Source organism: Sus scrofa, chromosome X (genome assembly GCF_054392235.1).
Source record: "Sus scrofa isolate SSC_HxYL_T2T_F1_AM1 chromosome X, Sscrofa_HxYL_maternal_Yorkshire_Landrace_v2.0, whole genome shotgun sequence".
Taxonomy (NCBI): Eukaryota; Metazoa; Chordata; class Mammalia; order Artiodactyla; family Suidae; genus Sus; species Sus scrofa.
The window spans coordinates 122,418,744-122,433,967 of NC_139401.1; the positions used below are offsets into that span (position 1 = coordinate 122,418,744).

General features: G+C 37.9%; 1 protein-coding gene across 10 annotated transcripts in view; it reads left to right on the top strand.

Annotated features, from left to right (window-relative positions):
- LOC110257774 (uncharacterized) overlaps positions 1–15,224 on the top strand; it is a 431,217-nt gene that overhangs the window by 89,397 nt on the left and 326,596 nt on the right. The window contains exons 7-9 of one of the 10 annotated variants that reach the window (XR_014834723.1): positions 5,138–5,206; positions 5,994–6,093; positions 10,817–10,910. The exons of the other annotated variants lie outside the window; for them this stretch is intronic. The gene's annotated coding sequence lies outside the window, so the exon portion shown is untranslated. The remainder of the gene's footprint in view (positions 1–5,137; positions 5,207–5,993; positions 6,094–10,816; positions 10,911–15,224) is intronic. 10 annotated transcript variants of the gene reach the window in all.

A 15,224-nucleotide genomic window follows, 5' to 3' on the forward strand; every position in this document is an offset into this window, starting at 1 on the left:
CATAGTGGCTATATCAGTTTATAATCCTACCAGCAGTGCACAAGAGTTCCTTTTTTTCCACATCCTTGCCATCACTTGTTATTTCTTGTCCTTTTGATAATAGCCATTCTGACAGGTGTGAGGTAGTATTTCGTGGTTTTAACTTGCATTTTTCAGTTGATTAGTGATGTTGAACATCTTTTAATTTGTCTGTCGGCCGTTGATGCATCTTCTTTGGAAAAATGTCTTTTCAGGTCCTCTGCCCACTTCTTAATTAGGTTGTTTATTTTATTTTATTTAATTTTTGAAGTGTAGTTCTTTGTGTATTTTGGATAGTAACCCCTTATTGGATATATTATTTGCAGATATCTTCTCCCATTCAATACGTTGCCTTTTCATTTTGTTGATAGTTTCCTTTGCTGTGAAAAAAACCTTTTAGTTTGATGTAGTCCCATTTGTTTATTTTTTTGCTTTTATTTCCGTTGCCTGAGGAGACATATCTAGAAAGACCAATCAGTGTAAAAGAATGTACTGCTTATGTTTTCTTCTCAGAGTTTTATGGTTTCAGGTTTTACATTTAAGTCTTCAATCCATTTTGAGTTTATTTATTTGGATATGCCCATGGCATGTGGAAGTTCCTGGGCCAGGGATTGAACCTGCGCCACAGCAGTGGCCTGAGCCACTGCAGTGACAACGCCAGATCCTTAACCTGCTGCACCACAAAAGAACTCTGAATTTATTTTTGTATATGTGTGAAAAAATAATCCAGGTTGATTATTTTGCATGTAGCTGTCCAGTTTTCCCACTTATTGACCATGTATTCCCACTTATTTTCCTCATTGTATATTCTTGCCTCCTTTGTCACAGATTAACTATATAAGTGCGAGTTTATTTCTGGGCTCTCTATTCTGTCCCATTGATCTGTGTGTCTGTTTTTGTGCCAATACATGCTATTTTGTTTACTGTAGCTTTGTAGAGTTTGAAGTCAGGGGGTATGATATCTCTAGTTCTGTATGTTTTTCTCAAGATTGCTTGGGGTCTTCTGTGTTCCCATTCAAATTTTAGATTTTTTTTCTAGTTCTGTGAAAAATGCCATTTGTATTTTGATATGGATTTCATTAAATCTGGAAATGTATAGTATGGTCATTTTAACAATATTAGTTATTCCAATTCATGAGCATGGTATATCTTTACTTGTTTTGGTGTCATCTTCGATTTCTTTAACCAGCGTCTTATAGTTTTTTAGTACAGATCTTCTACCTCTTTAGTTAGATGTATTCCTAGGTATTTTATTATTTTTGATGCAATTGTTTGTGATTATAAATGGGATTGTTTTCTTTATGATACTTTGTTATTAGTGTGTAGAAGCCCAACAGATTTATGTATACTAATTTTGTATCCTGCAACTTTACTGAATTCGCTGATGATCTTTAGTAGCTTTCTGGTGGTATCTTTAGGATATCTATGTATACTATCATACCATCTACAAACAGTGACAGTCTTACTTCTTCCTCTTCAATTTGGATTCATTTTGTTTCTTTTTCTTTTGTGATTACTGTGGCTAGGACTTCCAATATTACATTGAATAAAAGGGCCAAGAGTGGACATCCTTGTCTTGTTCCTGATTTTAGAGGAAATACTTTTAGCTTTTCACCCTCAAGTATGATGTTGGCTATAGGTTTGTCACATATGGCCTTTCTTATGTTGAAGACTTTTCCCTCTATACTCACTTTGTTGGGAAATTTTAAAAAATTGTACGTGGATGTTGAATTTTTAAAAAAGCTTTTCCTGCATCTATTAAGATGATTGTATGATTTTTATTCTTCAATGTGTTAATGTGGTGTATCACATTCATTTGTGGATCTTGAACTATCCTTGCATCCCTGGGATAAATCCCGCTTTATCATGGTGTATGATGCTTTTAATGTACTGTTGAATTTACTGTTTTAGTAATATTTTGTTGAGGACTTTTGCATCGAGGTTCATCAATGATATTGGCCTATAGTTTTCTCTGTGTGTGTATGGTGTCTGTCTGGTTTTGGTATCTAGGTGATGCGGGCCTCATGTAATTAATTTGGAAGTGTTCCTTCCTCTTCAATTTTTTGGAATAGTTTGAGAAGATGGGTGTTAAGTCTTCTTTAAATATTGTGTATAATTTACCTGTGATGCCATCTGGTCCTGGACTTTTGTTTGCTAGGAATTTTTAAAATTACTGATTCAGTTTCATTACTGGTAATTGGTCTGTTCATATTTTCTATTTCTTCCTGATTTGGTCTTGGTTGATTATACATTTCTAGGAATTTATTCATTTCTCCTATGTTGTCCATTTCATTGGTGCACAATTGTTTAATCTCTCATGATCCTTTGTATTTCTGTGGTGTCAGTTGTAACTTTTCCTGTATAACTCCTGATTTAATTTACTTGAGCCCTCTCTCTTTTTTTCATGGAGTCTGGTTAAGGGTTTATCGGTTTTATTTTTTCAAAGAATGAACTTAGTCTCATTGATCTTTGGTACTGTTTTAGCCTCTATTACATTTATTTCTGCTCGGATATTTATTATAGCTTTCCTTTACTAATTGTGGGTTTTGTTTGTTCTTTTTCTAGTTCTTTTAGGTGTGAGATTGTATTGTTTATTGAAAAATTTCTTATTTCCTGACATAGGCTTGTATTGCTATAAACTTTCCTCTTAGAGCTCTGCTGCATCTCATAGATTTTGAATTTTGGTGTTTCTGTTTTCATTTGTCTCCAGGTATTTTATTATTTTTATTTTTTTTTCCTTTGATTTCTTCAGTGACCCATTGGTTGTTTAGTAACATGCTGTTTAGACTCCACGTGTTTGCGTTTTTTTCTTGTAGTTGATCTAGTGTTATACTGTTGTGGTAAAAAAAGATGCTTGATATGATTTCAGTCTTTTCAAATTTATTAAGACTTGTTTTGTGGCCTAGTTTGTGATTTGTCCTGGAGAATGTTCCATGTGCAGTTGAAAATAATGTGTATTCTGCTGTTTTTATATGAAATATTATGTATATATGACACACATATATAATATTTATATGTTAAAATATATAAATATTATATAAAAATATATTTTATATAAAATATTATATTTATGACACATACATAGTGCACACACACACACATATATACACATATATACAAATGTATATATAAAGTTGATAATTTAAGTTCAAATGCATTCTAACAATTCTGCATTTTCACTCCCCTCCCAACATTAAATGTTTTGGGTGTTATATTTTACATCTTTTTCCACATATCCCTTAACTGATTATTGTGGATATAGATGATTTTACTACGTTTGTGTTTTAACCTTCCTGCTAGCTCTATAAGTGGTTGATGTATTACCTGTACTGTGTGTTTTCCTTTACCAGTGAGATTTTTTCTTTCATAATTTCATATTTCTAGTTATGGCCTTTTATTTCCTGCTTAGAGAAATCCTTTTAATATTTCTTGTAGAGTCGTTTTAGTGCTGCTGAACTCTTTTAGCTTTTGTTTCTCTGTAAAACTCTTAATTTCTCCTTCAAATCTGAATGATAACCTTGTCAGGTAGAGTATTCTTGGCTATACATTTTTCTTTCATCGCTTTGAATATATAGTACCATTCCCTCCTGGCCTGCAGCATTTCTGCTTCAAAGTTAGCTTAGGGTCTTATGGGGGTTCCTTTTTATGTAACTACTTACTTTTCTTTTGCTGCTTTTAAGATTCTCTCTTTATCTTTAACTTTTGCTGTTTAAATTGCAGTGCATCTTTGTGTGGACATCTTTGGGTTCATCTTGTTTGGGACTTGCTATGCTTTCTGGACCTAAATGTCTGTTTCCTTTCCCAGGTTAGGGAGGTTTTCAGTTATTAATTCTTCACATAAGTTCTCTGCCTCTTTCTCTCTCTCTTCTCCTTCTGGGACCCTCTTTGGGTTTATTCTGTTTGGGATTTGTTCAACTTCTTTAATCCGTAGGTTTGTGTCTCTTTCCAGCTTTGGGAAGTTTTCAGCCATTAGTTCCTTGAGAACTTTTTCAGCCTTGCCCTCTTTTTTTCTCTCCTTTTAGGCCTCTGATGACATCGAATGTTAGATGTTGCATTATATTCCTAGAGGTCCCTGTGAGCTCTGTTCATTTTTTAGTCCTTTTTTTCTCTGTTGTTTAGTTGGGTAATTTCTGTTGTTTTACCTATATGTTCACTGATTCTTTCCCTGTCACCTCCACTTTGCTGTTGAGCCTATTCACTGAGCTTTAATTTTAGTTACTGTGTTTTTCAGTTCCAAAATTTTGACTTGATTTTTCGAACATATTCTATTTCTTTGATGAGACTTTCTGTTTCTTTTCTGAGGCTTTCTATTTCTTTAACAGTGTTTGTAATTGTCACTTGAAGCACTTTAGACCATGGTTGCTTTAAAATCTTTGTCAGATAATTCTAACATTTCTGTCATTTTGGTGTTGACAACTATCTATTTTCTTTCTTCATTTGGTTTGAAATCTTCCTGATTCTTGGTATGACCAGTGATTTTTTTATTGTAACCTGGTCTGTTTTGTATTATGAGACTTTGAATCTCATTTAAATCTTCTGTTTTAGTTCCCTTTTTCTAACATCATTCTGTCAGGGAAAGGTGAGGGCATTGCCTTATTACTGCCAGGTGGAGGTAGAAGTTCAGGTTCCCCACTTAGCCTCCCTCGACACCAAGGGGGCAGGCTCCTTGTTGCTGGTGGTGGAGGTGGGAGTTCTTTGTTTACACGTGGTCTGCACTGACACTGGTGGGGATGGCTTTGTAACTGCTGTCCAATGGTAAAAGTCTTGACTCTCCACTAGGCCTCTTCTGACACTAACCCAGCAGAGAAGGGGAGGGGCACCTTATCGCTTTCAAGTGGAGAAAGACGCACCACCTCCTCATGTGGTCTCCAGTGACACTGTCGGGGTAGGGGGCCTTACTTATCAGCAGGGATGAAAATTCTGACTCCCTACTTGGCCTTCTCTGACAGCACACTGACCGATAGGGGTACTGCAGTGCCTTATAACAGCCCTCCAAGAATGGAAGTCCAGGTACCCTACCTGGCTTTTGCTGATTTGAATGGTAATGGGACTGCAGTATTTTCTGTTACATTTGGGTGAAGTAGAATGGTGATTGTCTAAAAATTTTCTTCCTTACTAGGCTTCTCCTTTCCTCTTCTCAAAAGAGACCACCTTTCCTGGTGTTTTGGCAAGAGAGAGAAAGCTTGTGGTGAGGATTTTTTTCTGTCTGCTTCTGTTGACATTTCCAAGTTATCAGCTTCTTCATCTCCGTGTCTGACATACATGAAGCAAAAAGAAAATGCAAGGAACTTACTACTGTGCTGTTCCTTGGGTACCAAGGTTCCTAACCAGCCTGCATTTTTCTCTTCCTATTTCGGAGTCTTCTTATGGTTCTTTCATATGTAGTATGCAGGTGTCCAGGGGGGTTAGTTGCAGTTAGTGAGAGGAATAGGGAAATGTACGTCTGTCCTGTCTTCCTGGAGGCAGAAGCCCAAAGTTTTACTTTTTAAAAGTTTCTCATGAATAGATGCTCTCAACATCCTGGCATCTGGGCTCCTGAAATATTTCCCCTGGTACTGTCTAGAATTTTTGTTATGTTGCCTGAAGTTTCACCAATTAGAGTGCCACTTAAGTTAGCCAGGGTTCTTCTGGAAAATTCAATGTATTTCTGATGAACAGGCCACTATTTTCCAAACTACATTGAATAGGAGTTTTGATAAGGGACAGGGCAGAGAAGAAGAACTTTATGTATTTTTGTAACATGGAACACTAATCCAGGGTGGGCACTTTGGGAAAGTGTCCTAGTGGGTAATTTAGAGCAGAGGTAGAAACGATGGGTACTCAGGGATGTAGGACAATATGAAGAAAACGCTGGGTGAAGGAAGGCAGAGAGAAGGATGTTAAAGATAAACACCACTGATTTATTTGATGTTTTGTTTGCGGCCAGCCCTGCCCCTAACAATAGTAATTATATTTTATTTTCTGCCAAATGCCAGGCACTTTTGGTGTGTTATCTCGTTAAGCCCCACAATGACTCTGTGAAAAGGAGTTATGATCCTCATTTCCCAGAGGAAGAAGTGAGAGCAAAGAGCTTAGGTGAGTTGCCCAAGGTCTCATAGATAATAGATGGAAAGGTCCAGATGCAAATCCAGGTCTGTCTGGCTCCAAAGCTCAGTTATTACCACGTGCATGTCCACTCTCCCCGCTCTTCCCTCAAGCAGAACATGAACTGTTTCCCTGATAGCCTTGGGATCATGGAGAGAGTCCCTGAGTAGAGGGCCAGCCCAGGACCCCCTCAACTCTAGAGCTTATTTTCTTTGTGGAAAACACATTCTAGATCCAAATCACTGATTTATAAATGACCCTTTGAGACACAACTATTTATAATGTTGAAGCAGCTTATATTTTTCAATCACACACAAATGCTTCTCTCTTTCTTTTTCTTTCTCTTGGGGCTGCATTTTCATGTAACTTAAAGAGACAATCAGGTTAGCGATCTTTTTATTTTTCTTTCAGATAATGACCCAGTATTTTCCTTCAGGCTTATCCAAGCTCTGAGGCCTATTGCTATCATTTGTAAGATATTTCTTTTGGCCAGGGAATATTTTTGTCTATATTCTGCCATGTGATCTAATAATGGGAGTAATTGATTCAATAATCACAATAGCAGGGACCTCAGGGGGCCATTTAAATGTGGCCTGTGCTGACGCGGCTGAGGCCTCATTGGAACTAGGACCATAAGAGATAGTGTTTTTCATTTCTAAAGACAAAAATACACTTTTCCCCCTTGGTATTATATGTAAGAAGCTCCCAGCACTTATATATACACCCGAGGGATGAGAAGAAACCAGACAATTGCGATGCAACTGGGCAAGGGAAGAAAAACCTATCAAAGTCTGATGAGTTGTGTTTTTATTCCAGTTCTGATAAAAAACATTAAGACTGAAGCTGTATCAAATGGCCTATATAAATGTAAATTCAAGGGCTCTCCTTCTGCGAGCAAAGGTCACTCACTGGAGTGCAGCCACAGACATACAGAGGTCAAGGTCTCTAACAGCGCTGAGGTTTACCTGAGATGGAAATCCAGGATATATGGTTTTACTTCATATCTAGGGAATTTCTTATGTTCACACAGGTCCTACATAGAATTTTGGGGTTACTATTGACAATTTATAGTCATAAAAAATAACTGAAATTGTTACCAACCTGTTGTCTTTTAGAGAAAGTTGCGAGAGCTCAGAGGAGGATGGGGAAAGGTGGAGAGTGGAGAATAAATCTGGAGAGACAAAGTATCCATCCTAAGATTATTTTTTTCTTATCATTTTTGACCCTACATGCTCAGTGTAAAATAAAATTAAAATACCAAGAGGAAGAAGAAAGCCAGCACATGTGCAGTATCATTAACAATTTAGTAATCATTCTTTCACAAATCTCTCTTCATATACATAAGTACTCTAAATCTTTATGCCTATGTAGATTTAAATATATATTTAATGTAATATATAGAAATATACTCTCTATATCTCTATACCCATGTAATCATATACAAACACATACATATGCAAAATTTTCTTAGTTACTACTTTTGAGAAATGAATCACATACAGAGTTCCGTATCTTGCTTTTCTCACTCTTCAATATCCTGTGGAAATCTTTCCAAGTCCACTGATACAGCTCTTATCACTTCCCTCTCTCTCTTTGATGTGTGCATCATTTTCATGATATAGATATATATATGTATATAAATTTATTCTATCATTTCCCAATTGATGAACATCAATTTGTTTAAAATATCTGCATTGAGAACAACATCGCAATAAATATCTGCATGTATGTCATTATGTATCGGTGCTCTTTTTTTTTTGGCTGTGCCTGCAGCACGCGGAAGTTCCTGACTTGAACTGCTGCAGTGACAACACCGGATCCTTAAACTGCTGCACCACAAAGGAACTCCCTGTGTTGGTGCTTTTAATCCACGTTATCTTTTCTCAGCAGTGGGATGGCTGAATAGAGGGGCATACATATTTTAAATTTTATAGCTACTGCCAGATTGTTTTATCAAAAGGCGATAATGATTTGTTTTTCAACACATATAAAATGTAGATGTTGTTACACTCTAACTTGTTGCCAGTCTGATGAACATAATGTGCTATGTTTGTGTTACATTTTTTCTCATTTCTCTGCCTAAGAGTGAGTTTAAACATCTTTCCATATGTTTTTTGGCCCTTTGGATTAGCCCTTCTTTAAATTTTTTAAAAACTTTATGTGAACTTCCTCTTTATTTTTTTTTAATTTATATTATGGTATAGTCGACTTACAATGTTCCTTCAGTTTCTGCTATACAGCAAAGTGACCCAGCCACCCATACACTCCCATTTTTAAAAAAATTTTCCATCACATTCTTACCCAAGAGACTGGATACAGTTCCCTGTGCTGTACAGCAGGACCCCATCACCCATCCATTCTAAATGTAACAGTCTGCATCTACCAACCTCAAACTCCCCATAAGTCCCCCTGTTTCCTCCCTCCCCTCCATGTCCGTGATCTGTTTCTGTTTTGTAGATAGATCATTTATGCCATATTTCAGACTCCACATATAAGTGATATCACATAGTGTTTGTGTTTCTCTTTCTGACTTACTTCACTTAGAGAGTCTCTAGTTCCATCCATGTTGCTGTAAATGGCATTATTTTGTTGTTTTTATGGCTGAGTAGTACTCCATTGTGTATATGTGCCACATCTTCTTAATCTATTCATCTGTTGGTGGACATTTGGGTTGTTTCCATGTCTTGGCTAGTCTTCTTTAAATTGATTGTTCATATATTTGGTCCATGTTTAATGGAACTGTTTGCCTTGTTCATCTCAGTTTTCAAATGATCCTTGTAAATGATGTCATGACCTCACACATCATCCTTGTAGATATTTTCCAAATCTGTGATTTGTCTACAGTAGGTACCTTTTCACTTGTTTTCATTTTAAAAAGTTTTATTGAAGTATAGTTGATTTGCAATATTGTGGTAATTTCTGCTGTACAACAAAAGTGATTCAGTTATATATGTACACACATCCATTCTTTTTCAGACTCTTTTCTTACTAGACCATCACAGAATATTGGGTAGAGTTCCCTGTGCTATACAGAAGGTGCCTATTGGCCAATCATTCCGGATACCACAGTGCGCATATGCCAATCCCAAATCCCCAGTCTATCCCTCCCCCTACCACCTGTCCCCTTTGGTAACCATAAGTTTTTCAAAGTCTGTGAGTCTGTTTCTGTTCTGCAAATAAGTTCATTTGTATCTTTTTTTTTAAGGGCTGCACCCATGGCATATGGATGTTTGAATTGGGCTGCAGCAGCAGGCCTACACCACAGCCACAGCAATGCTAGATCTGAGCCACATCTGCAAGCTACACCATAGCTCATGGCAACGCTGGATCCTTAACCCACTGAGCAAGGCCAGGGATTGAACCTGCATCCTCATGGATACTAGTCAGATTCATTTCTGCTGAGCCACGATGGGAACTCCCCTGTATCCATTTTTAAGATTCCACATATAAGTGATATCATATGATGTTTGTCTTTCACTGTCTGACTAACTTCACTTAGTATGATGATCTCTAGGTCCACCCATGTTGTTGCAAATGGCATCGTTTCATTCTTTTTTATGTCTGCGTAATATTCCATTGTATATATGTACCATATCTTCTTTATCTGTTCCTCTGTTGATGGACATTTAGTTTGCTTCCATGACTTGGCTGTAAATAGTACTGCAGTGATATATCTTTTTCTATATGGGGTTAAGTCTGTGTGTTGACACTCTTAATTTGGTATTTGTACTGTTTGCATTTGATAGCATGTTTGCAGGCTGTTTTTCCTTAGGGAGACATTTTGATTTGCATTAGGATTTTCTGATCTGAAGGAAGCTTTCTTTAAAAAGCACACATTTTTGCATGGAAATTTCCAAGTCCTTCTTCCATTGCAATCTAATTCACTGCATTAGTTGAGTATAAGTTTGGCTAGATGCGAGACACTCAAAATAAAAGGGGCTTAAGCATGAGAATTTAATTCTCATATATAAACATCTGAGCTGCCTTGGTGACCTTGCTGTAGTGGTTCTGTCTAGTGCCCAGGTCTTTACTTCTTTAGGCTTAGCTTTCCCAGAGATGCTGTCATCTTACTCATGACCATGTCTCCATTCCTGCCAGCAAGAAGGAGCGAGGGGAGGGAAGAGGTGTTCCTTCTCTTTAAGGGCAAAAACTATAAGTTGCAAAAATCACTTTTGTTTACATCCAGAAACTTATCAGTTAGCCTCTCTTAGCTGCCAGGTGGGCTAGGAAATTTAGTTTTTATGCTGACTGTCCATGTACAGGACAGGAGGATTCTATTACTATAGAAGCAGGGGGAAATCAGCAGTTTCTGCACATTCAGCAAGCACTGCATTAGAATACCTCAGCATCTAGGAATCTAGGAGAGAAGCACTCTTAAACATGATTCTCTACTGCCTTCTTGCCTCCTCAACTCTCTATTGTAGCCCCTCCCCTCTCTTTTACATTTTTGATAACTGGGAATCTTAGGGAAAATATGGAGGGACTATGTAAGCAAATATGGTTATTTAAAAACCTTTGTTATGGAAAATCTCTAAAATATGCAGAAGTGTGTTAAATAGTATAGTGAACCCCTATATACCCATTATCCGACTTCAACAATTAGCAACTCATGTCCAACCTTGTTTCACCTATAACTTATCTACTAAGAAAATACTATGCACTATTTCATGTAAATATAGTAATTTAAAATCTTGTTTTTCTTTAAAATCAGCAGACTTATGAGTTGCAATGGAGAATATTAAAAGACCAGGAGATGTGGTCATCAAGGATAAGTTTAGACTGTTATCCACCCATAGCAATCGATTCACGTAAGCATCTTTATTAAATGCCTACTCTTCACCTGTCTAGGCAGATGTTATACACTCCTATTCTCTTTCATAGTATGCTGTTATTTTTCTTTGTAGCACTGATCACAGTTTACAATTCCTTTATTTGTTTGTTTACGTGTGTGTCACCTGAAGTAAAATATAAGCTTCACAAGGATAGAGACTGGCATAATGGTTAGCACATAGTAGGGCTTCAATGATAATTATTGAAAGGAAGGAAGGGAGGAAGGATTCATTCCAGGTTCTTCATTAGTTGTAGGATGGAGTGGGGCTATAGAGATCGCTGTAATGTGGAGCCTGCCTTCCAAGAACTACTAGCTCAGTAAAGACGGCTATACAAGCAACTTGGGCACTCATTTAATTATCCATTAAATGAATATTTACTGCGCATCTGCCATGGGAGAGGGCCTTGCTAGAAAGGCAGACTGTGATAATTGCTAAAACATATATAGATAGGGTAGCAGAGAGGGAAATTTTATCTGGGGGAGGCAGGACTCAAGCAGGGCTTTGAAGAATGAGTAGGAAGGACATCAACATGGGAAAGGCATTCTAGGCAGAGAGGGTAGAAATAACAAAGGCAAGAGGTTGGAAGGATTGAGATATATTCAGAGTCTTATGATAGGCAATCATTAGTGTCAACTTGTGCTTTTTATACCCCATTTTAAAAAGATAGATAATAGAAAACCACAGTGAAGGTTGCTGCCTTCATTTTTAAAATGAAGAATTCAGAAATGAAGAAAGTCTAACAGCATTTTACTGAGCATAATCTCTTCATTCTTCAAGAATTCTCGCATAAACAGATGCTTCTTTATTCGGATAATGGTTATATCGGTTATATCTATGATAACATAATACCTCAGGGGAGAGTCATGAAAAGATCAAAGTATATCTGGCCTTCACCAGGACTTGGGTCCTTGGCCAAGTAGAAAAGCTGCTTTTGTTCCCATATGTGGTGGATTAGAGATGGACAAAAATTCTTTGCTGTTCCTCCCATCGAAAGGTGGAATCTAATTCCCCTCCCTTTGAATCTGGCCTGGCCCTAGTAATGTTCCACAGCTAAGTTATAAAAAACCTTGCAGCTTCCACCTGGATTTCTTGGAACCCAGCACTCTGCTGTGAAGAAGACTAAGAAGGCCTGGGAAATGTCCATGAGAAAAAGAAACAAGGCTCCTGGCCACCCACCCTAGCTAAGCTCCCACATGGCAGCTACCACTGTTTTGCCAGCCTTGTGAATGTGTCATCTTGAAAGTGGATCCTTTAGCCACAGTTGGGCTGTCTTAGCTAGGGCTACATGGAGCAGTAACCAGCCATCCTTACTGAGCACTGCCCAAAGAGCAGAACCATAAGAAAAAGAAACAATTGCATTATTTAAGCCACTAAATATTTGTGTAGTTTGTTAGTTCTGTGTACAAGTAATTCTGCTCCAATGGCTGCTGCTAGCATGTCACTCTGTTGGTGACTGTACTATTCCTACCATAGCCTTTTTCTGATAACTTACGAAAACAATGTACATTTCATGTAATAAAATTAGGAATATAGATAACAAAAGAGAAAAAAGTCACCCTTTGTGCCACCACCTACAGATAACCACTATTAATATCTTGGTGCATGGCATTCCTGATATCTTCTTATATATGTATTCATACACACACACACATATATTATTTTTAATTTAATTTTTATTTTATGTTGGAGTATAGTTTGTTTACAATGTTGTGTTAGTTTCAGGTTTACAGCAGAGTGAATCAGTTTTACACATACGTATATCCCTTCCTTTTCAGATTCCTTTCCCATGTAGGTTACTACAGAATATTGAGTAGAGTTCTCTTGTGTTATATAGTAGGTCCTTATCGATTATCTATTTTATATATAGTAATGTGTGTATGTTAATCTGAACCTCCTAATTTATCCCTTCCACCTCCCTGCTCTTCCCCTTTGGTAACCATATGTTTGTTTTTGAAGTCTGTAAGTCTATTTCTATTTTGTAAATAAGTTCATTTGTATCATATATTTAGATTCCACATATTAGTGATAGCATATGATATTTGTCTTTGACTTACTTCACTTGGTATGACTATCTCTTAGTCCATCCACATTGCCGTAGATGGCATTATGCTGTTCTTTTTCATGGCTGAGTAATATTCCATTGTATATGTACCACATTTTCTTAATCCATTCCTCTGTTGATGGACATTTAGATTGTTTCTATGTTTTGGCTATTATAAATAGTGCTTCGGTAAACATTGGGGTGCATGTATCTTTTTGAATTATGGTTTTCTCTTGTTATATGCCCAGGAGTGGGATTGCTGGATCATATGGTAGTTCTGTATTAGTTTTTGTTTTGTTTTGTTTTGTTTTTGTGTCTTTTTGCTATTTCTTTGGGCCGCTTCTGCGGCATATGGAGGTTCCCAGGCTAGGGGTCAAATCGGAGCTGTAGCCACTGGCCTACGCCAGAGCCACAGCAACACCAGATCCGAGCCGCATCTGTGACCTACACCACAGCTCACGGCAACGCCGGATCGTTAACCCACTGAGCAAGGGCAGGGACCGAACCCGCAACCTCATGGTTCCTAGTTGGATTCGTTAACCACTGCGCCACGATGGGAACTCCTGGTTATGGAGGTTAAAGGAACCTCCATACTGTTCTCCGTAGTAGTTGCACCAGTTTAAATTCCCTCCAACAGTGTGGGAGGGTTCCCTTTTATCCATACCCTTTCTAAGCATTTATTGTTTGTAGATTTTTTGATGATGGCCATTCTGACTGGTCACACATATATATTTTGACTGGTCACACACATATATTTTAAAATTGGAATATGACATACTTGCTGCTTTGAAACATGATGCTTTCAGTGAACAATTTATCCACAGCTTCAGCTACCAGTAAATATAAATCTATAATCTTGTTATTAGTGACTATAGTATTCTGTATCATGGAAATAAAAATTTAATTATGCTTGTTGCTGGATATATGAGTTTCTTCCATTTTTCATTTGTATAAATGATGCCTCCATGAATATCCATTTGTAGCTAAATCTTTGTATACATTTGTTTTCTTTAAGATTATTCAAAGAACTTGATCAGTGAGTCAGTTTTAAAGCTTTTGATCCAAAGTACCAAGTTGTCTAGGTCCCTGTTTTGTATGAAGTGTGCAGGTCTCTTGTTGGAATGTGCAACCAAGTAAAGAAAAAGATTGAAACCAGGACCATTTTGATAACTGTGAGAATGAAGTACGTATTGGTGTGAATGGATGAAATTTTAATTGAATCCAAATCTACTGTATCAAATCAGAAGGGTCTGTATTACCCCTCTCAGACTTAATGTGGATGCATGGCTGAGCACTCGAATGATGACCCCGAGAAAGCAGGGTGATATCAAGTCTGGGCTAAAAGAGAGATTATATGCAGCAAGAACATGCCCTTAGACTGAGTGGCCAGGGTGCATATCAAATTGAAATCATGTTCAGACTGGAATCATCTGTCCTCATGAAGAGACTCTCAACAAAAACTAAGGCCAGCGTCCTCTGGGAAAATCTGGGAGTCAAGAGAAGAGGGAGGTGAGAGTAGCAGGTAAGGCCATGGCACCAAAGTGAGACAAAAGAGGAGCCTGAGAAAGTGTGAAGACTTTTCATTCCAGACTCCCGGCACCCCTCCATCTTCAAGGGGGCTTGGGTACTTGGCCATTGCCCGCCCCACGGCATATGGCAACTGAGTGTTAACACAAGGTCTGCGAGGGCTCATGCTGGAGCATGGATGTGCACATGGTTGAAACCTCTACTCACTGTTTAAATCAATATTCTTTGTTGGTGATTCGGTCTAAGCCCCAAGACCTTAGGAGAAAGAGCACATTTGCTCTGCCTTTCGATAGCAGGATAACCTTCACAATAAACTGCTGACCCTGTGAGACTGTGGCTGAGTCAGATCGTGTTGTGGATAGATTTTCTTCTAGCTCAAGTCCTCAGCCCACTGCGAATCAAGAGAATTCCAGCTTTGCAGGGACAGTGGGACTAGGGCACCATCAAGACCTCTTCCAGCCTCAAAGATTTGAGTCCGTGGACATATATGCATATGATTTGCACATAAATGGAGAACATCTGGCAAGCCCAGGTTTTTTCCATGGCATTGATGGAGATCTAGTGTATGCATTTGGGTCTCTATCCATTGATTGGAGAGGAAAGCCTGCCCCTCAAGGCTGGAAATAACTCTTTGCTTAGCAGAAAAGCCAAAATGAGAAATGAAGGAGTTCAGAGGAAAAGGAATACTTAAAAGTTGGGGACGGGGGTCAGTGGGTCAGCCT